General features: G+C 33.7%; 1 protein-coding gene across 11 annotated transcripts in view; it reads right to left on the reverse strand.

Annotated features, from left to right (window-relative positions):
* Positions 1–24,720, reverse strand: part of CCDC102B (coiled-coil domain containing 102B) — a 336,572-nt gene that overhangs the window by 265,075 nt on the left and 46,777 nt on the right. For 2 of the 11 annotated variants that reach the window (XM_074383270.1, XM_074383265.1), the window contains exon 5: positions 22,601–22,724. The exons of 6 other annotated variants lie outside the window; for them this stretch is intronic. The gene's annotated coding sequence lies outside the window, so the exon portion shown is untranslated. 3 more of the 11 variants (XM_010336732.2, XM_074383272.1, XM_074383273.1) reach the window with 3 other exon arrangements.

Below are 24,720 nucleotides of genomic sequence, written 5' to 3' on the forward strand. Positions count from 1 at the left end.
CCCGGCCTCTTAAGCTTTTTGTTAGCACAGAAAAGAAACTGTTTTCTTCAAAGTTTGCATGAAGGCTCTACATTGTTTTATAGTGTCTTCTCAATTAAGAAAATTTTTCAAAACAGTCTCTCTAAAGATCACTATTCTAGAGAATCCAACATGTGGGGAAAAATAGCACTAAGTTTACAATTACCCAAGAGTCAACAGCACTCAGAAATTATTCAAAACTGATGCAGAATAAGATAAGCTAATAATAGCAATATTATTTTCTAGATTAAGGCAGATAGGGAGAAAATTTTTCCCGAATTTTTTTTCTAATGATATTGTAAACTACTATGTTGGTTTCTTGTTGTATTTTCATTTTAATCATATATAAATCATATGTGTGATATCTGCTATGTCTGAACAGGGCTTATCACCTGCTGAGTTTGTATATGCAAACAACTGTCTATTATATGAAGTTTTTCAGTGACATTTACAAATAATTTGTTTGGTTAATAAAATAGACAAGACTAAAATCTATTTAAAAATTGAATTTGTGTAAGACAACTGCTTACTACCTCTTTCCAAATTTTTTGGTGTTATTAGGTTTTGTTTGTTGTATGTTTTAAAACAGCATCCATTGTACATATGCATTCTATTTAAAATTAACACTTTCAGATCTATCTCTAAGTACAAATTTAAATACAAATCCTTGTACAAATTAAATTACACATAATGAAAACCAAGAAGTAGTAAAATAATGTTAAGATTTTTAAAGTCTATTTTCATTTGCCTTTACTTCTACTGTCATCCAAGTTTGAGTTTTAAAAACATTTCAGTAACTCATGTGAAATAAAAGCAAAGCAAGAGACACACAAGCAAATGCATGTAAAGCAATGTATTTTAATGACCATTTTATTAAAAACATACACGCCTGTATATATGATATCTACTCATTCCTGCAAGTGGTTAAAGCAGAGTGAGAATAAACATTTCTTAGTTTTTGAACCTTGAATTTAGTCATTGGACAAATATTTATCAAATCTCCACTATGTTCCAGCCATAAACTTCTAGGTATTAAAGATGCACCAGTGAATCAATAAATGTAAGTGTTCATCCCCATGGAGATTTACTTTTGATTACATGTAAAATCTGACTTATGGAAATGATTATGTATTTTTAAAAATTATGTAGGTATTTAAAAGTTTTCCAAAAATTCATTTATTACAAGTTATTGAGATGTTAACATTTTAATAGGACTAAAATTGCATTGAGTGATTAAAAACAAATTGCTTTGAACATCCTAATTATCAATATGTTTTCATACACATCAGAAACTGGAAAAAAGTTGAATTCCATAACCTGTAACACTAACACAAACTTAAACTGTGTTTTTAGAGTTTATCCAATATTCCTGAATTATCTCCCAAATATAAATATTTATATGGTTAATTCTTCTTCCTTTATGGAAACAGGGAATTCTTGGCTGTGAGTAAACTTTACTTTCTAAAATTTCTCGAAATATTTGGGACAGGAAAGCCAGCTGCTTCCACCCACCCATGGCAACGTGTTCAAAGCACAATATTATACAGGCTCAATTATGTTTGTGAACACTCCAAATTACTGCAAGTCGGATTTAGTCCTTGAATTATATGCTTTTACTAATATAATTGCAGAGGATGTTGAGAAAACAAAATTATTAGTGAACATGAAACTTCCCAAGTTTCATAACTATGTTTTTTCTTAAAATACATGATTAATCTATTTTGAAATCACAAGGCTACTTACCTCTGAATAGGAATAGGATAAGTTTCAGAACATATACTTCCTATGACATAATTAAAAAAAAATAAAAACACGTAAAATTGATTTTGTATGTAAATAAAACAATATTCGTTAGTATACTGTACTATAAAGGCATTAAACCATTTTCTATTGCCAAAGAGCATCACAATCTTCAGAAAAACGGAAATAAAAATGTGTAGTAAAAGCAATGAAATAACAATGAAACGAATGAAAAACCAAATGTTATTTCATTATGCAACAAAGAGAAATATTAATGTATGCATGTATATCACCAAAAATTTTAGGAAAAGCAGCTAGTAATATATCGACAAAATGCTGACTTCTTTGTCTTGGCCACTGTAATGTGATTTAAAGAATGAGTATATTTATATGAACTCTTCTAAGATAAAAATAATATGCATCATATGTTTTGTTCTAATTCTTTCCATCTTCACATAATAATAAACAAGTAATCCAATTTTAGAGGTGTTACTTGAAAAACAAAACAGAATGGTTGTGCAATATGTAAGCTACTTCTTGTAATAGTGAGATTCAAAATGCTGATTTCCCTGGGAAAGTTACATCTTTAATATGAAACTTATAGATTAGTTTGTAATCTTGAGAAGGAAAAGACATGGAATCCTAAAAAAAATGTTAGCTTTTGATTTAAAGATTAGTTGTTTAAATGCTACTTAAACGTTCATCCCTGCCCTTACTTTCTCCATGTTAGCCAAAATAAATTAGTAATTTCTTCAGACATAGAGCTTCCCAACTCTGCAATCATCTCTTTTTAGAGGCCCCCAACTCTGCAGTCATCTTTTTTTAAGTGTTGATATTTCTGACTTTCATCCTTTGAAATAGGAGAAGGCAGCAATAAAGAAAAACGCTCTTTAACTACAAAGCAGTCTTTAACACAACTGCTAATTGATCTGGGATCCGTTTTCATTTGTTTCCTTTCATTTGGCAAAGTTGTTTATCTTAGTAAAGACAAATAAATAAATTGGATTAAAAATGTCAAAATAACAGGAAGTGAATAATCAATGTTTATATTTCTCAAAAGATCTGACTTTCCGGTCCCTGAAACAGAAAATAGTTGCCATGTGCAAGGAAAGCTGCAAAGAGTTGAAAACCAAATTAAACTCTGGTTTCTGAAAGCTTGCCTGGTTTTTACTTTGCCTCCCAATCATATAAATATTTTCAACTCTTTCCCAAGTAATTCCTGTAAAGCCGTATCTTAAATCTTCCTCAAAAACTCTACTTTTACTCATTTTTCTTAAATATCTCATGATTTCCCAGATCTATACATTTCATTTAATTTATATAAAAAAGAAAAAAGTACTAAGAATTGTGTAGACTCCTAAATTGAGTTTTATCATTTTTATCCTTGTCTGATTTTCACACCTATTTTCTTAAATTAGTAAGATTTTCTTAAATTACAGCTAGCAGAGAATACATTGCTACCAGTTGTTTCTAGAAGCCACTATATTTTACATACTTCTCAGTATCAAAGTAACATAAGCATGTAAATACGGTAACATGAGAGCTATTGCAGAACCCAGAGAACGCTGGTTCAGAAAACCTGAGATAAAGTATCTTCCTTGATAAGGTTATTCAAACTCGTATGTGTTCCCACTTTCAACAAGGAGATAAATATAATGCCTGAAATATATTCTATGGTTGCTATGAAGGTATTTTTTAACCATTTATATTCTGGAGTGTTAAACCTGTGCTGTCTAATATGGTAGTCACCTATCAGATGTAGTTAGTGAACACTTGAAATGAGGGTCACCTGAATTGTGATGTTCGGTGAGAATTAAACAGAGCATGAAACGTAAAAATGTAAACTATCTCATTAATAATTTCACACTAATTACATTTTGAAATGATATTTTTGAAAGACTGGATAAAATCAAATATGTTATTAAAATTAATTTCACATGCTCATTTTTTAACTTTCTAAATGTAGCTACTTTAAATTATAAATGTTGCTTGAATTATATTCCTATTAGACAAAATAGCTGTAGAGCATCCAAAAAGTTTAAGAACTTTTCTTTTCCACAGAGAATTTTAAAGAAATGAAAATTGTGTCCTGATTTCTTTCAAACACATTCAGAATGTTCTGGTAATATTTCTGTTTCTAACACATACAGGTTTCCTAAATATAGGAAATTAAGATAATTATTAATAATATTATTTGCAAATATATGCTTGAAAAACATATTCTACTGATAATAAAAGTGCACACCAAAGTAGCTATGGCTTCTATTCAAATATAAGCGAATGTGACATTTTCATTCTCTGCCACATTGGCCACATAATACAGAAGAGGTGATGTTGCAAGAGTCATGCAAAAATAAAATAAACATCATTTGAAAAATTGGGTATAGTTGCTGAACATTCTCATCTAAGCTTTGCAAAATCCCATTAAAATATATTTAAAGCTGTTTAGGCAGCATGGGAAAAATACTTATTAAATTAAAAACTGTATACCATTGTTAAAACAGCAGTTATATTGTAAATTAAAACCTAAGAATAATATTAATTCATGTTTTCTTAACATTATTAATATAATTTTATTTTTATCCAAAATTTTGATAAAATAATAAATACCTAAAAATTATGGGCTTGTAATTTGCTGTATTTGAAGATTCTGTTTTCTTTTCTTTTCTTTTCTTTTTCTTTTTCTTTCTTTTTTTTTTAAATGGGGTTTCATTGTGTTAGCCAGGCTGTTCTGGAACTACTGACCTCACGATCCACCCACCTCGGCCACCCAAATAGAGAGCCAAAGGGTCAGAGGCAGTTGGGAAGCATTTCAACAAGCAGGAGAGAGAAGGCAATGATGGGGAAGCCAAAGCCTCTAGACACCCCTCAAACCCCCAGGTGGTCCCCTAGGCGTTCCCCCATTCAAGCCCCATCCAGGCCAGACCCTGCTTAGCTTCCAGGCTTGCATGTCATCTGGCTGCTATGGTGTAGGAGGACTGCTGAAGACTTTCTTGTCTTCATTTGTTCCCTGTCTGAAGATTTTTCTTTAATATAGTCTGTATGACCGATCAAAATATTACATACACAGACAGAAAAGTGAATGAGATCACTGACAACAGTGTAGCATCTTGGCATGGGAACGGATGTTAACATTTATCTAATGAAATCCATTATGTTAATAGGTTAGGATAAGTTAAATATATTTTCAGGGACAAAAAAATGTTAATGTCCAAAATATTTCACATATAGTGACCTTACAATATTCCCACCTCTCAGTTCCTATTAATTCCAATTATTTGACCTCACCCACCTCCTGGCTTGTTATGCACCGAGATCCCATTACCATACTAGCATAACAATGATAAGCACCTCTCTGATTATTCTCTACTATTGTCCCCCTAACTCTCTTCTTTGACCCAACTGTGGCCTCCTATCAATTGATTCTACGACTTTTTCTCTCTTCCTTACACATACTCTGTTCTCCCTATCCAATTTTAACAAATTGCTCTGAGCAAGGTTGGCATTCTCTCAATCTTACTTGCTTATAAAATTCTAATGTCAGTGATTTACAGCTGTCTTCCTGCTCCATGTCTGCACCTACACATCTGATCATGCTTTCCTATCTGGTCTGACTTCAGTTTCTTTTCTTTTTTTTTTTTTAATTGCATTTTAGGTTTTGGGGTACATGTGATGAACATGCAAGATTGTTGCATAGGTACACACATGGCAGTGTGGTTTGCTGCCTTCCGTCCCCTAGAGATAGCATGGGGAGAAATGACTTCAGTTTCTTGACTCTGAACCTCATATTGGCCTTTAATATTGTCAAGCCAACTCTACCTCAGAAACATTAATCTGTTTGCCTGATTAATTCACATTCTACTGAATAATTCCATAAATTTTCTGTCTTCAAAATTTTCATATCTTCTTTAGCTCTTCCATATCTGCTGAGTTTGTGTTTTTATTTTTTTCTATTTCACTTAGATAAGTAATTATAAGACAATTGCCATCCACTGGTTCCTTCATACCTGTGTGTCTAATGGCTACCCACATATTATTCTGTCTGTTTCTATAGAGAATCGCTCCATCTTCTTAAGGACAAACTTCTACATGTCCTTGAGTAGATTAGAGAAAATTAGATACATTTGTACGCTGTATCAAGTTTCCTCTAATCTACTCAACAACATGGCTTCCTCAAATATACTCCTCTCTCTCCTGTTTAATCAGTTTGTACCTCTCTCTAGATTAGATTATTCCCATTAGCAAATGCACTTCCTGTAATATCATCAACATGAAAAAATATATATATTTTTGATCCCTACCCAGCAGCCATATAACATTTCTTCAGCATTTTTTAAAATAAAAATTATTTAAAATACATTGTAATTTATCGCATTTTCTCTTAAAAGTCACAGTATCATTTTTGACTCTAGCTCTCCACAAAAACAAAATCAGTGACTTCTACATTGTGAATCTAATGGTCAATTCCAGGCCTGAAATTCCTGTTTTACTTGACCAATCGGAAGCACTGTATGTACTTGTCCATTTCATCTTTCACTTTCCTGGCTTCTGAGGGCATCCTCTCTCGTGGTTCTCCTCCTACTCCCTGGTTGCTGCCCCACATTCTGTCTCAGCTTCCCACCTCTGACTGTGGAAGCACTCCAGCCCTGAGTCTTCAGGCTGGGGCAATTGCACTGGGTGAAAGTATCCAGGAGTTTGCCTTCAAATCCACTAATTTTCTGAAATTTCCTAACATTTATATGTCTGGCCTGAGATGTTCCTTTAGCTCTGGGCTCATGTGTGCAGCTGCCCACTTAACATAGCTAAGGATATCTAATCAGCATCTCAGATTTCACATGTTTAAAAACAAATACTTGAACTCCCCTCACATCTAAACCTGCTCCTCCACAGTCTTCCCTATGTCAATAAATGCACATTTCACTCTTCTGGTTTTACAGACAAAACTTAAGGGTTATCCTTGATTCCTTTATTTTTTCACACTGCACATCACTGTTGGAAACTCCGTCAGTTCTGGCAGGAAATGTTTACTACAGCACATCCATAATTTCAAAACTCCATCTCTAATGTCTCCTCCAAACCACCCTGTATCTTGCCTGGACTACTGTATTATATCTGGCCTCTCCTCTTCTACCTTTTCCCTACTCCAACCTATTCTCTACAGCACAGCCGAGTGATGCTTTGAACACTCCACGTATGTTACAGTATTTCTAGGATCCCAACATTCCAATGGCTTTCCGTCAAACTCACAATAAAGAGTTTGTAGTTTATGATGTTCTCATGATCTAAACATAAACCACTCCAAACTCTTCATCAGAACTCATGATTTCCCAACCCGAGGCTCCTAGAGTAGGAGTATGAAGAGGGCTTTTAAAAGTAAACTAATATTAGGTTGGTGAACATGTAATTAAGGTTTTTGCCATTGAAAGTAATGGCAAAAAACAAAATCGAGAAACAAACAAAAAAGAAAGAAAGAAAGAAAGAAAAAAGTAGTGGCAAAAACCGCAATTACTTTTGCACCACCCTAATCTCTTGAGGCTTAAGCTGGATGTACTTCCTACCAAAACTGCCTCTGCCTGTACCTCCTTGCCTTGTTTGTTCCCAGCAGCTGCCGGCCATCTGGCCATGCCTTGAAGGGACAAACATTCTTCTGACTTAAGACTTTTGCACATGTGATTTCATTTGCCTATACCTTTTCTTCTGCCAAGATTCCTCATTACTTCCTTCACCCTAACAAAAGGAACATTCCCTAGTTATATCAAAAGGGCATGCATATTCTATTCTCTTTTAGCCTGAATTTTATTTTCTTTCTTCATAGTACTTATTATGACTTAATATATATTTATAGAGAATATATGGATTCTACTGCTTTTATGCTTGATGAAAAGAAGGGGATTTTACTTTTATTCACCTATTTCCATTGCTAGAACAGTGTCTGAGAAATGATGGATATTTATTACTAAATGGATAAATCTAAAATAGAGTGACTTAGAACTATTCCTTTTCTCCCAAAGGCAAGCATGACAAGTTCCACTAAATAAGTTAGTCTCTAAAGAAGGTTATTTTGAAGATTAAAAGCTTATAGAGTTTTACAATTACTAAAGAAACCAGTTCTGAGGGAGGTTAACTCCAATCACACCACTTTAATTGCTATCCGCAACTTTATTCTTTCAAGTACCTAAATAATGCACAAATATGCTTATGGTGATTATCTCTTTCTACAAAAAAATGAAGATTTACACTTATTTTTCCAGAAATACTTTTGAAACAGTGTGGAAAGTGGATAGGATATTTGGTAGAAAAAAGCACATGTATCCCTTTCAGAAGATAAGAGAACCAATGGGTTTCAAAAGACTCAGTAGACAGGATATGGAGTTTGTTCTGAACTGTTTCTACTTCTGATATTGTTTTGGATAAAGATCTATGCTTCTCAAATGTCTCCTTTATATTAACTCAGATAAACACCCTACTCAATAATAGGAAATAAACTTATAGCCACAGAATAGAAAATGACTGCCAACCATAGACAATGAATGTACCACGTGAGGTCCAGCAGCAGAGCTTTGAGGTAAGTATCCACACTGAGGTCCTGGCTTTCTGTATCTGTATCTGAGGTAGCCCTCCTAGTTCTAATCCATGAATACTGAAATTTCTCCCATTAATCTGCATTATCAGGTCACATTTATTTACTTCCACACAAAAAATGTAAAAAGCAGCAGGTAAATTCATGCAGCATTAACACTTTTAGAGGCCATTTGTAGCACGACATAATTGCAACATCCATGATTTTAATCCATGCAACCTTATATTCTATAACTTAAGTTTTATTATTTCCAAAAGAATGAAGAAGCCTGGGCAATATCAAAAATAAGAATGCAGGGACTCTAAACAATTGCTCTGACCCAACTCCTTCCTGCCATTGACTATACCTGTAAAGTTATTTCAAAACAAAGTTAGAACAAAGCTCACCTAAGCCCTTAGACAATCCCTGGGATTATTCTAGCTCTGAATTAGGAACAGATTATAAACAGAACCTTCTAGAATTATATGAAACACCAATGAATTATGGCATTTCCACATCTTTCTCTTTTTTTCCTGTGCTACCAAATGTGATAATCCCACTGAGCACCTATAATTTTCATGTGTTATTGTGAAATATATTTTCTTCTCATCCAGAGAAGAAATCCTTGTTCAAAACCTTTTATGCCAACAAAGGATAGAATATTCACGGATATAGGCTGAATAATAAGACTATTTTATCTTTTGCAGACATCTTAAATTTAACGTTTTACCTAATGCCTTCATAATCTTAAATTCACTAAGGGAGAAAAGTAAAGACTGTATTGAACACTCTCAAAACTATTTCCAAATGACAGTGAATCTAAAGTTGCTCCACGTTTTTCTTTATAGAACTATTGCCTCTTTACCTGTGTTATATTTCCAAATGTTTACTGCAGCTTAGAAACATATGCTCTCAAGTCAATGACTAAAAAATCCCACTTTTATTTTTGGAAGCTTTAGTTCTACAAATTTAAAACAGACACTATGATAAGATACATTTATAAATTCTGCAGTGAGCATATGGTTTTTTCTCTGTACTAAGGACATCTTTTTCTTTAGCTACCAAAAAATCCTTCCATCAAAATTATAACACCAAATATTTTTATGTCTTTACTACACATAACAGCAATTCTTTTAGGAAACATCATTAAATATAAATCAACTCAGATAATATTTAACTACATAATAATGTTAACAATTCTTTGCAAAGCTATGACTACAATTAAGTGGTCTTGAGCACAACCTCCAATACAATATCTAGTTTTCCTTTTTACAATCAAGGTCTCAAGCTCACACTCAATCTAGGATGGAGTACTAGTCATACAAAATGCCTTCTATGGAATATGTTCTTAGAATTCAGCCTAGACTTATAAAAAGTAAAATGTCAAGGTCAGTGACCAAATCTTTGCATTTCAACAATACTCATCTGTTTTTGTGTATGGAAAAAAGATACTCCTTCAGTAAAGCCTACTTAAATGATAGTATGCTTCTAAAATAGTAGAGAGTATGTTTATAAAATGATACCATCATATATACATTAATCAAAAAAACCTCATTTTTATGATATAAGCTATATTTTTTATTTCATTGAAAAAAAAAAAGAAGAAAATGAATGCTATTCCACATACTAGTTCTTCTTTGAAGAAGTAAAATAATGTGCTTAAGGTGGATATATGAAGAAAAACATGTTAATAAATAAGTTCTATTCTTTTTTACTGTGAATATACTGTATTTTACACTATCTATTACAACATAGATTTTATATATGCATTTTGCCCATTGAAATAAAACTTATACAATGCCTTTATTTGATAATATCTTGGTCATTCCACAGTTTTAAAACTATTTGGTTGCTGAGTGTTCATTGATATCACATATCAAAAATAAAAGAGGAATATCAATGCATCCCCAGCATCTTTTTTGGTCACCTCACACATCTCATTTGTGAATAAGTAATATTCAATGCAAATCAGTGATAAAATTTTCCCTGAGAATGCAAACGGTAACTTCTCTGAGTACATTTAAGAAAATGTAAGAGAGAGAAAAGCCTAAGTGTTGAATATGAAAGCAGCTAATTTAAATGTAAAAATTATCCCTTATTTGCAGTTTAAGTCTCTTCTCTAAATTCCCAAAAGAAAAGCATGGCCCAGCTGATAGAATGGTGATTCGATTGGATTTATAGAATATTAAAATGGATCTCTGGACTGTTGTCTCGTTGCTTCCTCCCTGCACCCTATAATTCCAATGTCCATTTCAAACCATTCTGCTTTATTTCTGCCAGATTCACATTCCTAGAATAGAAGCATAACATAGTGGAAAATAGCTCTGGAGCCAGAAAGACATGATTTGAAATTCTGGTTTCATCACTATCTTTTTCTGTGGCTTTAAGCAAATCAATGAACATTTCTGAACATCAGGTTCCTTCATGTGCAAAATGAAAATAATGTGTCAAATTGTAGATGTCAAAATTGTAGATAAGTATGCATATCACCTTGCACACAGAAAATGCTATTATGAGTTGCAAAATGATGATGATGATGATGGTAATCACGATGAAAAGAGGCACAGATACTCTATCTCTTTTCAGAAACATGCAATTGCCCCCATTGTATGATATATAAACACCAAATTTTTCTGTATGAATCTTAAGATGCTCTATATAAATCTTCCCTGCTCTGTGTTGAGTAAAATGTATGCTACCCAGAAAGGTGAATTTTTTTCTGCTCCAATCAGATGAATTACTCACCATTCTTTTGTGCTATATGCTAATTTGAGTTCAAACCCTTTCTGCCAATAACTTGTACAAAGCAGAGTATTCTTCTTGCTTTCAGCACCTATCCAAGTTCTGCTAATTTTTCAAGATTCAGCTCAAAAAGTTGAACTTCTCTTTAAAGCCTCTGGCATCTTTTTAGGACTGATATTTCTGCTACAAAGGAAATTTCGACATATTTTGGCATTGTGGCAGAATTCTATTGGTCTTGTAATATCAGCATAAGAGATATGATGACCTGAAATCATTTTTCATATTTAAAGAATTACAGCTGTTGTTTTGTGGTTTTAATAATTAGATAGAACACTCATAAATTATTTTGAGGCCATGTCCCTAGTAATGCCCAGAAACTGTGTCCCAGTGATCAAGCAATTATTGAATCCAATGACAATGTATGAAGGATGCAAAAGAGAGATAATGAAATAATCGATTGATCTCATAAGAACATATAGGTTTTTGGAAAATAAATCAATTTACATAAAGCATCTTTCTGAATATGTTCAAATAAGTCACACAAAACCTATAAAATATTATATCACTAACTTATAAATATTTATTTCTAATGTATTACTTTCATGAAAATATAAAATGGAATTCAAAAATATTTACTCGATATATAAAAATACTTATTGACAATAACATTTTACTAACAAGAGAATATTTACCGAAAAGTTGTAACAACACCCTTTCTCACAAAAATGATTAGTAAAAACACGTTCACATTATTTTAGAAAACAGAAAAACTCGTATTGATGTAAATAAGACTATCAATAAATATTGTATGTATTTTGATGCCTATGTTATGGCATATCTCTAATTATATTTTTTGAAGAATCTTTCTTATATTTATAGTTAATAAATATATCCACTTAACATTTAATTGATAGTTTATCTTTGCAGAAAACATAAGCAAATGCTTCTCAATGGCATCCAGAGATTTTTTTTCAGTTTTATAATTTATTTCTATATAGCTAAACATCATATTTTGTATTATGCACAGGATTTTACTACTATATTCTGTGTCCCTATCTGCTCCACACTGCAGGTAACATAAAGAAATCAATATTCATGCTAAGTGTGAAGTACATTTTTCCATTAATGAAGAGAGGAATTTGGCATGAAGACTCAACAAATGAAAAGAACTCAAAGTACATGAGGCATTGATAGGAGGGTTTCCATAACAATTTTACTTTTTTACTGTAAGAATATACATTACTTCAAACACAATGACTAATTCATATTCATTTGGAACTGCAAAACAGATTTCAATATCAACATATTCTATTACAGTCTAAATGTAGAGTTGAAATTCTTACCTGAGTTTTGCTTAGTATACAGTTATGTTTTAAATACAGGAAATGTATGACAAATTGTCAGGATAATAACACCACAGTGGAAAAATTAAAGGGGAAAGGAAGAAGTCACTTTAAAAAGAAAGTGCAAAATCCTTCTGCTTCCCAGCTGTACAGTAGTTTTGCTCTGCATCTTGTAAGCAACTGTCTTTGCTCTGAGAACAACACATGCTCTGCCCCAGCAGGAAAATATAGAAGTTAAATAGAAAACCACAAGGTTATTAAACACTCTTACCCTCTGGGCTTGCTGGGCTGCTCCAGCGTCTCAGTTGCAGCCACATGTGTAAACAACAGAATTTCCTGCATCCTTTTCTCATCTGTACAGTTCTGGAGTCCTAGCCAACAGGATTATTTCCAGCATTAAGGGCACTCCACACAAACTCAAAAAAGATTCCCATTGGACATGGAGTTTTATCGAAACCACTACCACAGCCCCCTCCTCGGATCATAATTGAGCCAACCAAAATAAAATCATTTTAATGTTCTTTAAGTATGGTTATTCAAAGCTTTCCATACAACCATTTGAAACCTGTACTGTGGATGAAAAAGAAAAAGACACCTGTGGCTTCATCACAATATAACTTATAATAATAATAGAAAAAAACTAAAATAGCAAAGCAAAAAAAAAAAAAGTCTAGAAAGTACCTATCTGCAAACTATGTAAAAGGAAATTATATTGCAGATCATAGGAACAATAGAAAATATTTGTCCAATCTAATTTGCATTAGATTGCAAAAAAAGCAAAAGAAATCATCTTTAATAAAAGATTTGAGCATACAAATCATAAAGCAAGAACTGTATGTTAAAACCCTTGATTGCAGCCACACTGGCAGGAATTGTGTTCTGTAGTCTCTGGGGTGCCCAGTGAAAGCTCTCTGGCCCCATTCCCTGGGGAAAAAAGAATATGAAGTACCTTTCCAGTGACATGATTCAGCTGTCAGGAAGTGTTTTGATGAAGGTTGGGGGGCGGGGGTGACAGATCACATAAAAGACAGTTTCTCTGGTCAAAACTAGCAGCACAAAACATCCAAAATAAAAAAGAAAAAGTCAAAAGGGTAACAGGATCAACTTGCTCCTCATAAGTAGCACAAAAACATTTGAAATTTAGGCAATAAATGACTTTAAATTATTTTTTTTTTGCCCAAAGAGTATCATTTTATTTTATTTTTAACTTATTACATGATAAAATTGACTTTTCCCTTTATTACAGTTTTATACATTTTAACACATGTATAGGTTCACGTAAATCACCACTCTAATCAGGATACAGAACAGTTCCATAACATCAAAAGCCTTCCTTTACAGTCACATCCTCCCCTAACACCCAATCCCTGGCAATCACTAATCTGTTCTCCATCACTATCTTTTTGTCTTTCTGGTGATGCCATATAAATATTATTATATAATACGTAACCTCATGAGATTGTCTTCTTTTCTTTTCTTTTTTTTTATTGCATTTTAGGTTTGGGGGTACATGTGATGAACATGCAAGATGGTTGCATAGATACACACGTGGCAGTGTGATTTGCTGCCTTCTTCCCCATCACCTATATCTGGCATTTCTCCCCATGTTCTCTCTCCCCAACTCCCCACCCACCGCTGTCCCTCCCCTATTTCCCCCCAACAGGTCCCAGTATGTAGTGTTCCCCTCCCTGTGTCCATGTGTTCTCATTGCTCAACACCCGTCTATCATTGAGAACATGCGATGTTTGATTTTCTGCTCTTGTGTCAGTTTGCTGAGAATGATGGTTTCCAGGTTCATCCATGTTCCTACAAAGGACACGAACTCATCGTTTTTGATGGCTGCATAGTATTCCATGGTGTATATGTGCCACATTTTCCCTGTCCAGTCTATCATCGATGGGCATTTGGGTTGGTTCCAGGTCTTTGCTATTGTAAACAGTGCTGCAATCAACATTTGTGTGCACGTGTCTTTATAGTAGAACGATTTATAATCCTTTGGATATATACCCAGTAATGGGATTGCTGGGTCAAATGGAATTTCTATTTCTAGGTCCTTGAGGTGGCCATCTTCCTATATCAAGCCAATTAACCCCTTCACACTAAACTTAATCATGATTCTCTCTCCTCTATCTTTGAATTTTCCCTCTTGTCTAGATTTTCCTCATGAGATGTTAAACACCATATATTCTTTAGTCAATTTCATGTATTCCAATTAACTTTCAATTCAGTCATTTTCACATTCAGGTACCATTCTTTCCATCATGGGCAAATGATTGAAAGTGTTCTCCAGCCAAGAATTTTATTGAGTCTTGCATCTACCTGCTTTTAATGCATCAAAGTGACAACACACACACACACACACACACACACACACACACACACACACACACGTATGCCCATAAATGTTCTATTTATTTTTAATTTTTCAAACTCATCTCAATCCTTCTTCTACTTGACACCTACACAGCCTTTCATAATGTTCACAACCCTGCCCATATGAAGACATCTCTTGTCTTGTCACAACACTCTCCTGGTTTTTCTTTTGACCTCTTTTGCTGCCCCTCCCCTACCTCTTTGATGATGCCTCATCCTCCATTCATCCTTTGGTGTGTGTCAGGTATGTCTTAGATAAATCTACATATAAATCTGTATATTCTCTCTCTGGATAATGTCACCCATCCTCATACTTTCAATTACCATCTTTCTTTTTAGATGACTCCCATATCTACTTTTAGACCCAATGACTGTCTGAATCTTCAACACTCATATTCATCAGCACACTGTACCCCTCAACTAGAAAATGACACAGATACGGCATCAGCTTGTCTAAACTAAAATTGTCATCTCTCCATGGACCTTCCATGTTTTCTGTATAAATGCCAACCCAGTATTACAGCTTGCCAAATAATATCCTGGAAGTCACCTTTGACTCCTTCCTCTACTCTATATAAAATCCAGCACTAGTTTCTTTTGATTGTACTTCAATAATTTGCTCAGTCTTCTTTTTCCAATGCCACTACTCTGGCTCAGGCAACTGTCATGATCTTTCTAGATCTCTGCAGTGTCTCTTGGTCTCTTAAACTGTCTCTCTACTCCCAGCCTTCTTCTGCTCCATCCTTAACAAGAAAACAGTAGTCTATTTCTGGTACTTGTGGAATTGAAGTCTCTGAAGGTTTTTAAATATTTTTGTCAACTCCCTTCTTTGCAATACATTTGCTGCTCTTGGTTTCTAAAACACAACTTTTCTGGATTATTTTTTCATCTTTATGACCAAATTATATTTTCGTCTCCTCCCTTATTACTTTCCTCTACTTTCAATGAAGAAACACCTTCAAGAGGCCATTACTGGTCCTATTCTTATTTCACATTTCTGTCTAGGTGAGCACATCTGTTTTAGAGGCTGCTTTTGCCATACATATTTGGTGAGTTGAATTGTGTATTTTAAGAAGATATGTTGAAATCCTAACTCCTTGTACCTATGAAGATGATTATTTGGAAATATGGCCTTTGAAGATGTAATCAAATTACACTAAGGCCATCCTGGATGGGGTGGGGGCATAATTCAAGGACTGGTATCCTTATAGGAAGAGGGAAATTTAGACAAAACACACATGGGAGAATGCTGTGGGAGAGAAAGAGACAAAGATTGGAGTGATATGTCTACCAATCAAGGATTGCTAACAAGCACCAGAATTAGGAAGAATCAAAGAAGGATTCTCCCCTGGGGTTTTCAGAAAAAGATTATTGCCTGCTGACAGCTTGATTTTGAACTTCTGTACTTCAGAACTTTGAGATCAACTGTTTTAAGCCACAAGTTTGTGACATTTGTTACAGCAGCCCTAGTAAACTAATAGACATATAATTCTGAAATATAGATGGCCTTTCCTTAATAGTTTCTAAAGATTCTGTATTTCCAAAAGTCTAATGAAATATTCACTAGGAGCTATTTAAATCTTTCAAAAATCTCCAATCACCAAAGCTCTTATGTTTCTTTCAAAGCCTCTACTGTATCTTGTAATCTCAATCTTAAATAAATACACTACCACCTATCCGGTTTCTCAATCTAGAAACCTATTTGTTATTCCTAAGTTCTTATTCTTCTTCACCATTCAGATTTAATAACCCATCTGTAGATTAATACCTGAAACCTCTCCACTTTATCTCCTTCCACACCTTTGGATTATTTTGTCTTACCACAACATTTTTTTTTTTTTTTTTTTTTTTTTTTTTTGCTGGCAAGTTTACAAATTACCGACCAGTAAAATCTGACTATACATAGAGGGCATTGTCTTACTTGCAGCTTTCTCAGATGAAGGCTCTTTTTCCCCCATACAGCCCAAATCCATGAGGGTCAGAAAGTGGAGGAGGTGTCCTACTGCATCCTTATTGCCAAGTCTGGCTCACAAATTATTTGTTCATTGATACCATGGGACCTCTCAGAATCAGAAACAAAGTTATCTAGGGTCTCCATCCTAGTTTCAAAGGGTACATTGACACCATGGTTATAATACCCCTGTGTACACACACCTCCATTATCCTAACACCCCATATCATATAACAATCACTTGGGGGCATATGAAAAAGAGATGAGAAAATTCAGCTTTGAATTTTCCAAAATTTCTTGGCAAGTTCATAATCTCTTGAGGCACTCAGCACACATCAATAGAGGCTATTATTTTTAGTGGATTTCAGTTTCATTCTATATAGTACATCCTCCCTGTGGGTTCTGATATTTACCTACCCAGTATCCTTTCTCCCCCTTCCTCCCTATAAAACAAATACATATTTTTGTTTGGAGGAACAATGTGGTCAATTTTTTTGAAGCCTGTGTTACCAAGTCTCCTATTCAAATATATTTGGCTATGTGTCACAGTTTTGCCAGTTAAACATAAGTGGACACCTAATGGGCTTAGAAAAGTTGTATTTCGGATACCAGTCCATTGACTTCTTTCTCCTTTTTTATTCCTTGAACAAGACAAGGAGGCTGGAGATGCGGAAACTATTTTTAAATGATAATGAGCTCCTGACGTCATGATTCAGATGCAAGCCACACATTCAGAACAGCAGAAAACCTCTGAGCTTTGCTCAACCTCATTAGAGTTTTCAGTGATGGGAGGAGAAGAGAATTTAATCTGGTGAAACCACTGTCATCAGGTTTCTCCTATGTCCTTATTTATTAGAGTGGGAGCTAGAGGCCAATGGAAGATCGTAATAGTATCTAGCCGGAGAAACGATAGGGAATAAATATTAATCAAAACCGATTTACTCTAGATTCTTATCACCTAATTGGGAGGTCCAGAAGAAATCATGAAATTGAAAACCCCTACAGCAACCTTTACCTAATTTTATGTCTATCTCTCACCATATCTGGGAGGCAGTTCCTTATTCCCACAGAAAAAGTTAATGCTACCACCAAAAGCTATACTGGTGGACTGCATTATCGGTCTGTTTTCTCAAAAAAGCTATGAATTTCTTAAGGAGGTAATGTTGCATTTGTATTTGAACATTTTGCAAAAACCAAAGCAAGTAAACTAATGAATGAAACCACAAAGCTGACAGCTGGTTAGTGGCAGAGCTAAGCCATATCTTAGTCTCATCATTTAATGAAACAGTAAACGGATAAATGGGTGGATGGCTGGATGGATGGATAGATGGATGGACAGATGGATGTTCAATGAAAGCGCTGAAGAAAATAATAATGTTTCAGAATTGGATGTATTATATTATAAAGTAAATTAGAAAGATATACTATCAAAATATTGAATAAGTGTAAAGTGATTTTAAAATTCTAACATTGTTTTTTATTCTACTTTTATAAATTGAAGAATTAATAGTGCCAACATTAGATACATATATGCCTGTCACTGACAAACTTTTTAAAATATAGTAATATCAATGAAGTTAGACAAATAATTTTCTGTGGACTTTAGTAACTATTTGAATTCAGCTGTAGTTTAAAACTCTTAACTGCTACATTTTTAATGACAACAATATTCATAAAATTACTCTAAAACAACATGTTACTGTATCAGTAACTGAAATTTTTTTTGTTAAGGAAGTCAATTTTGGTTTTGATTGAACTGTACTAGGTGATTTGAAATCACATATTACAACTGTGCGTTCATGAACTCACAGAGTACAGCTGTGATGTTCCAAATGCACTCTTCATTAATCAGAAGACTCCAGCTGTGCAGCCAGCATCTCTTATTAAACAAACCTGTGTGTGCCCACATATACCAGTCACATAAGTCCAAATGACAATAAGTAAATCTTATTGCAGCATTACAGAAAATATTTTCTTCATTCTTACTATTTTAAAAATAGGAATAATTGCCTCTCAATGTCCAAAGTTTCTTTATAAACAGAATATGTACTTTTATGAAAATGTCTAAGTGATAACAGAAAACTATATTTATATTTTGTCAAAATTTAAAAATTAGAAAAATAAATCTAGTCTACAATATCTAACACACAGAAAAAGGAAGAGATCTTGATGACAGACAGATCTGAGTTCAAACATCAGTTGTTTGTTCTCAGAGAGTTATATCTCTAAGCCTCAGTTCATGTATTTGTAAAACAGATGTAACCTGTAGAAAGATTCTTACAGTTAAGAAATAATAGATATAAAGTACTAAAAGAGTACCTAACACCTGAATGAATTAAAGCTATGATTAGCAATACTTATTTTTAAAAGCAGTTATGTTGACCTAACTACAACATCTACAAAATAATCTAAAATCAATTTTTATATTGTAAATGTGAACATTAAGCAAATTCAGGCATGTTCCAGTCTAATGGTGTAACTTATGTTTCTACCTGTCAACCTGGTAGCTTGATGGCTGTGGTCTTGTTTTGGCACCCACTACTTAGGCTCTGACCAAAACAGTTAAACACATGACTTAAGCTTCTAATAAAAACTGTGACGTTATCTTTATTAGACTGAACATTTTAGGAGCTTTCCTTGGGAATATCTGATTATTAAAATGTGGCTTAGAATAAATATTTGCTTTTTAAATAATCAGATGTAGTTGACATAATTAGGACTAAAAATTTAGTCATTCGATTTTAATTGAGCTCATAGCAGCAGTAAATGATTAACTGTTCTTTCCTTGGTTAACAACAGTAGGATGTACTCAGCTTCTTGGAATGATTTCTCAAACTCAGCACTATTGACCTTTGGACCTGATAATGCTTTGTTATATGAGGCTGTCCTGTGCGGTACAGGGTGTTCAGCCGTATCTCCAGCCCCCACCTACTAGTTACCAGCAGCAAATCTAGTTGTGACAACCAAAAATCTTTCCAGGCATTGCTAAATGTCCCAAGAGGCAAAATCTCTATCAGTTGAGATACACTGTTTATAGTAACAGAGTAGTGGAAAGATGAGACTACAATATAGCTTAGCTCTGCTACTCACTAGCTGTCAGCTGTGTGGTCTTAGGCAAAGTGACTCCATCATTCCAAGTCTCATTTTTATTTTTCATATATATATGAGTATATATATTAGAACATATATATATATATATATATATGTATATATATATATATATATATAGAGAGAGAGAGAGAGAGAGAGAGAAAGAGAGAGAGAAAGAGAGAGAGAGACAGAGAGAGAGAGAGACAGAGAGAGAGAGCGCCAGAAAGAGCCAGGAAATTAGACTAGATAGTTTTGAAAGTTTAGCTTACTAAAACATTAGGTGCTATAAAATCTCTCTCTCTCTCTCTCTCTCTCTTTCTCTCTCTCTCTCTCCCTCTCTCTCTCTCTCTCTCACATGCACACACACCCCATACATACACATACTCTACTTACACATTTCAAACATAGTCATTTATGTAGTCTGTATGCATTAGGGTATCAAACACATAAGCAATAAAAACAAAATAAAGTTACAAAACCCATTTTTGATTGAGGGAATTAGGCTTACATTGTGTTATAATTAAGTTTTCTAAGTAATTTCTACTCCAGGATTACCAGATACACAGAAAGAACAAATGCTTCACCTTAATACATCTAAATCAATAAGGCTAAGCACTGCTTTTTTCTCAAAAGAATTCAACATCCACTATACCAATGAAAAGTGCTTTTACTGATCAGGAACTATATCAAATTGCAATTCAACCTGACCTCACTAAGGAAAGGCTGTCTACAACTTTAATGTAGAACACAACTTAACAAAAACATTAATTTTACAAAATTGATTCAGAAAATATATCTCATGTCTGAATCTGTAAACTCAAAAGGGCAGCCCCTGCTAAATCTTCCAAGACAGAACTAATTCTCCCTAATGCGAAATTGTCCTGAATGATGTTAATAAATATTCTTGGTGGCAATATTGAACTACCCCCTGCTAAGGCATATGGATTAATTTTCTCTATATAATATGAGTTTTCTTTTACTCTCTTGAAAGTTCACTGTTTTTTTTGCTAATCTCTCCTTTTGATTTTATAGAACAAAACATTACCTACACTCTGTGAAATTCAAAAAGTGTCATTTCCTTATATCATAAAAAATTGTCATTTTTGGTCACAAATTTCAGCTATAAACAAAACACAATAAAAGTTACAAAAACAGTAATGCTTATAGCACAACCCATGGCATTAAAGACAATCTGAACCAAGTCCTAAAAGATCTAGGTTTGGTGTTGATCCTATGATGTTGCTTATGCTATGAAGGAGATTTTGGGGAGTAAAAATGTATATATGTAGAAAAGTATTAGTTTTCTTATATTACAAGGATCTACATAAATAATAGTTGGGTGATAAAATATATTCTTTATCAAAGACAATATTGCATTTATTATAAAGTATGAATTTCTAAAGTATTCTATCTAATTAGTCATGACATTAACCAGGTTTGATGGCTGGTATGGTTTGAATCTTATTCCCACCCAAATCTCATGTCCATTTGTAATCCCCAATGCTGGAAGTGGGACTTGGTGGGAAGTTTTGGATCATGAGGATGGATCCTTCATGAATGGTTCACAACCATCCCCTTGGTGGTGTTCTTATGATAGAATTCTTATGAGATTTGGTTAAGTGTGTGTCACTTCGCTCGCTCGCTCTCTCTCTCTCTCTCTCTCTCTCTCTTTCTCTCTTTCTCTCTCTCTCTTCCTCCTCCTTCCACCATACGAGATATGTAATTCACCTTTTGCCTTCTGCCACGACTAGAAGCTTTTCTCAGTGCCCCCCCATCCCCCTGCTCTCAAAAGCAGAAGCTGGTATGCTTCCTGTGCAGCCTGCAGAACCAGGAGTCAATTAACTTGTTTTCTTCATAAATTACCCGGGCCCAGACATTTCTTTACAACAATGCAAGAATGTACTAATATAGTGGCTCTTAACAAATATTGAATATTTGGAGCATATGTGAGGTAAGCCAATGCAGCTTAAGGTTTTAAACAATTCATATAAACGAAACAGAAAAAAAAAGTCATGATTGAAAAAAGCACCATTAGAATTGTTATAAAATTTCCTTTTGAGAAAGAGTAAAACATGGAGTTTAGTCTTGAGTATCAACTTTTAAACCTGAGTAAATATGCTCAAAAACCCTTAAAAATGTTATCAGTAGACTTTAAAATAATAGGCTCCAGGTAGCATTTTTCCCTCCTATTTCCCATAACATAAAAGTATTGCTCTTGTTTTAGAAATAAACCTCTAACAATGATGAAAAAAGAAAGAGTAATTTACATCTTGTCTGATGTAAATCAGACAAGACATTTCTGGAAATTTCTAAACACCAAAAATATATGGGAATTGATGACAGGGGCATCTAAGTATGGGAAACTACATAACCCAACATCTGAAAGAGAAGGCTGTCAGCAGGTAAAAGTCAGTCTTCCCAAAGTATTTGGGAGAAAATCTAAGTGCAGTGTAAGCACAAACCAATGAGGTATAAACCATCAGGATTATCAGTGCATTGCCTGCCTGACCACAGGGCTTGGGACATTTTCTCTCTACTCACACACACAGCAGCTGCTTGGAGGAATCAGTCTAATGCTGGAAGAAGTGATGTTTAAACGAAGTAGGTCATCTCTCTGAGGAGTGTTCCTAGCATGTGCACAAGTGTTAGGAAACTTTAAGACTACCTGAAACACTGAAAAATAAAGGAAAGAGACTCTCCACTTCTATGGAAACACACTTAAGGAATCAATGCAAAAATAAGACTTCCTTATTTTTAGATTATGGACATCTAGAACCTGATTACCTGCTCTCCACCCACATGTCACGATGAGAAACCTGACTGAAAACAGGAGCCTTCTCAGGTCAGGTCTGCTGGATAAATAAATGTGCCAATCACATCAACCTCCAATGGGTACCAGTTACCTTGCCTACAAAACAAGATCAGTAAGTTGTTGAAAAGATAATCGTGAATCTGCAAAAGAGAATCTCCAGCCTGGCAGATAGTAGCACTAATTAATATAAATGTATAATAACAATACTAAAATAATAATGGCATACATTCAATTACACTAAAAAAGAATGGTCTCACATACAGTTAAATTTTTGTTTTTGTTTGGTCCTAAGTAATCAATCCTGTAATTAAAATATAGCCTTTGTCTTTTAGAAACAATGTTGAATATTTTTACTGCATTATGAAACATGATTAGTACACCATCACGAACATGAAAATAAATATTATTTTCATTCTAAACACTTACAAACAAATTTCCCTCAAGATTTCATTTAGTTTTGGTTAATCAATGCTGATTAAGACAAATCTTTTACTTCCAATTGCTAGAAAATAAAGAGTGAAGACAGTGTCTCTGAACTGTAGGAGGGTAATATGCCCTTGACCCAGATCAAGAATGGCTGAGAATATGAAAAATCTGATGTCAAAGCAGAGGACATGCAAATATATTCATTCGGATGAAAAAGAAATAAAGAAATACACAGTGCCATTAGTTAATTAAGTAAAGCACTAATATTTCCATGCATACCTTCCTATACACAGACATAACTTGTATTGACATCAAAAACCTTTGAGAGAGAAGAGCAAAAGAAATAAATCATTTATATATATATATATTTGAAAGGTGATTTTATTTCATTATATTCCTACACAATAAGGAAAATCATATGTTGATTTTCCTCCTGAACTGTAAAATGCACCAAATCAGTAAAAATATAAGCTTTTGGGTGATAAGCTGAATAAAAATATATATATTCATTCAAATCCTAGAAGTACAAAAATAGAAATTTGGACCTATAAACATTATTAAACGTCTTTCCAAGAAAATTCAGTGATGGTAATGCATTTGATAGGACAGTAAAAGAACAAACAAGACTACAATTGTTTCTTCAAAGAGAAATTGCATTTCTATTCATTGAAATCAGAATATTTCCCTTTCTGGTTAAATGATAGAAATTGTTTAACACAAGATAGCTATAATAAAAGTAGCTTCAGTATTTACAATCTTTGCCTAATTCTAGAAATCCTCAAAAATATCTCAATGACTGTTATTCCAGTTACGTCTCTTAGATCTTAAAAATTGAAATTAAGACATTTTCTCATTTTAACTAAAATAATCTACAAAGGCTCAAAACTATACATTATTAAAAATGTTTTTAAATACCCATAACCCAATGTTTCTGTCTTCTATTTATTCTGCAAATCATTATACAAGCCAAATCCAGACAATCTCTGGATAAGTATTAAAATAACAAAATAATATTTTAATATTTTGATGGTGTACAGTCAAAATTAACCTAATTATTTATCATACTGAATTTCAAATGTTTTTAAAGTAATACAGCACTTTTGTTTAAGAGTTAAACTATATATTACACAGAAGTCATGTATGTCAAAAGTGAAACTTCTCCCATTAATTATTGGAGGACAGCCTGGATATCTGCCCACTTGGAAACCCTTTTCACATCTAATTTCCTCCAACAATGGCCATTGGAGGCCATCCATAGAATCCCTAGACTCTAAGGAGCACTTTGGAAAACAACTAATATAATAAAATCATTTTTTTTACAGATAAAGAATTTTGAATTCAGCCAAAAATCCTATGTCCAAATTTCTTTCTGTCCACCCACTCATTCTTCTCTTATTAATTTTCGGAGAACTTAAGTGTGTTCCTGTTTAAAATTAATGTATATTACATAAGTCATAGATGTTTCTTTTCAATAAATCAGAAAATATAAATATGCACAAAGAAGACTATTACTCATAGTCTCCATAATCAGCCAAGTAATGAAAGTTTTCCGTTTTGTACTTTTCATGATGTTATTAGCCAATTACTACAGATGATACATACACAAACAGATAAGCTATGCCTGTCTATGCTTATTAGTTGCAAGATGCACTAATTGAAGTGTGTT

The sequence above is a fragment of the Saimiri boliviensis genome, chromosome 13 (genome assembly GCF_048565385.1).
Source record: "Saimiri boliviensis isolate mSaiBol1 chromosome 13, mSaiBol1.pri, whole genome shotgun sequence".
Taxonomy (NCBI): domain Eukaryota; kingdom Metazoa; phylum Chordata; class Mammalia; order Primates; family Cebidae; genus Saimiri; species Saimiri boliviensis.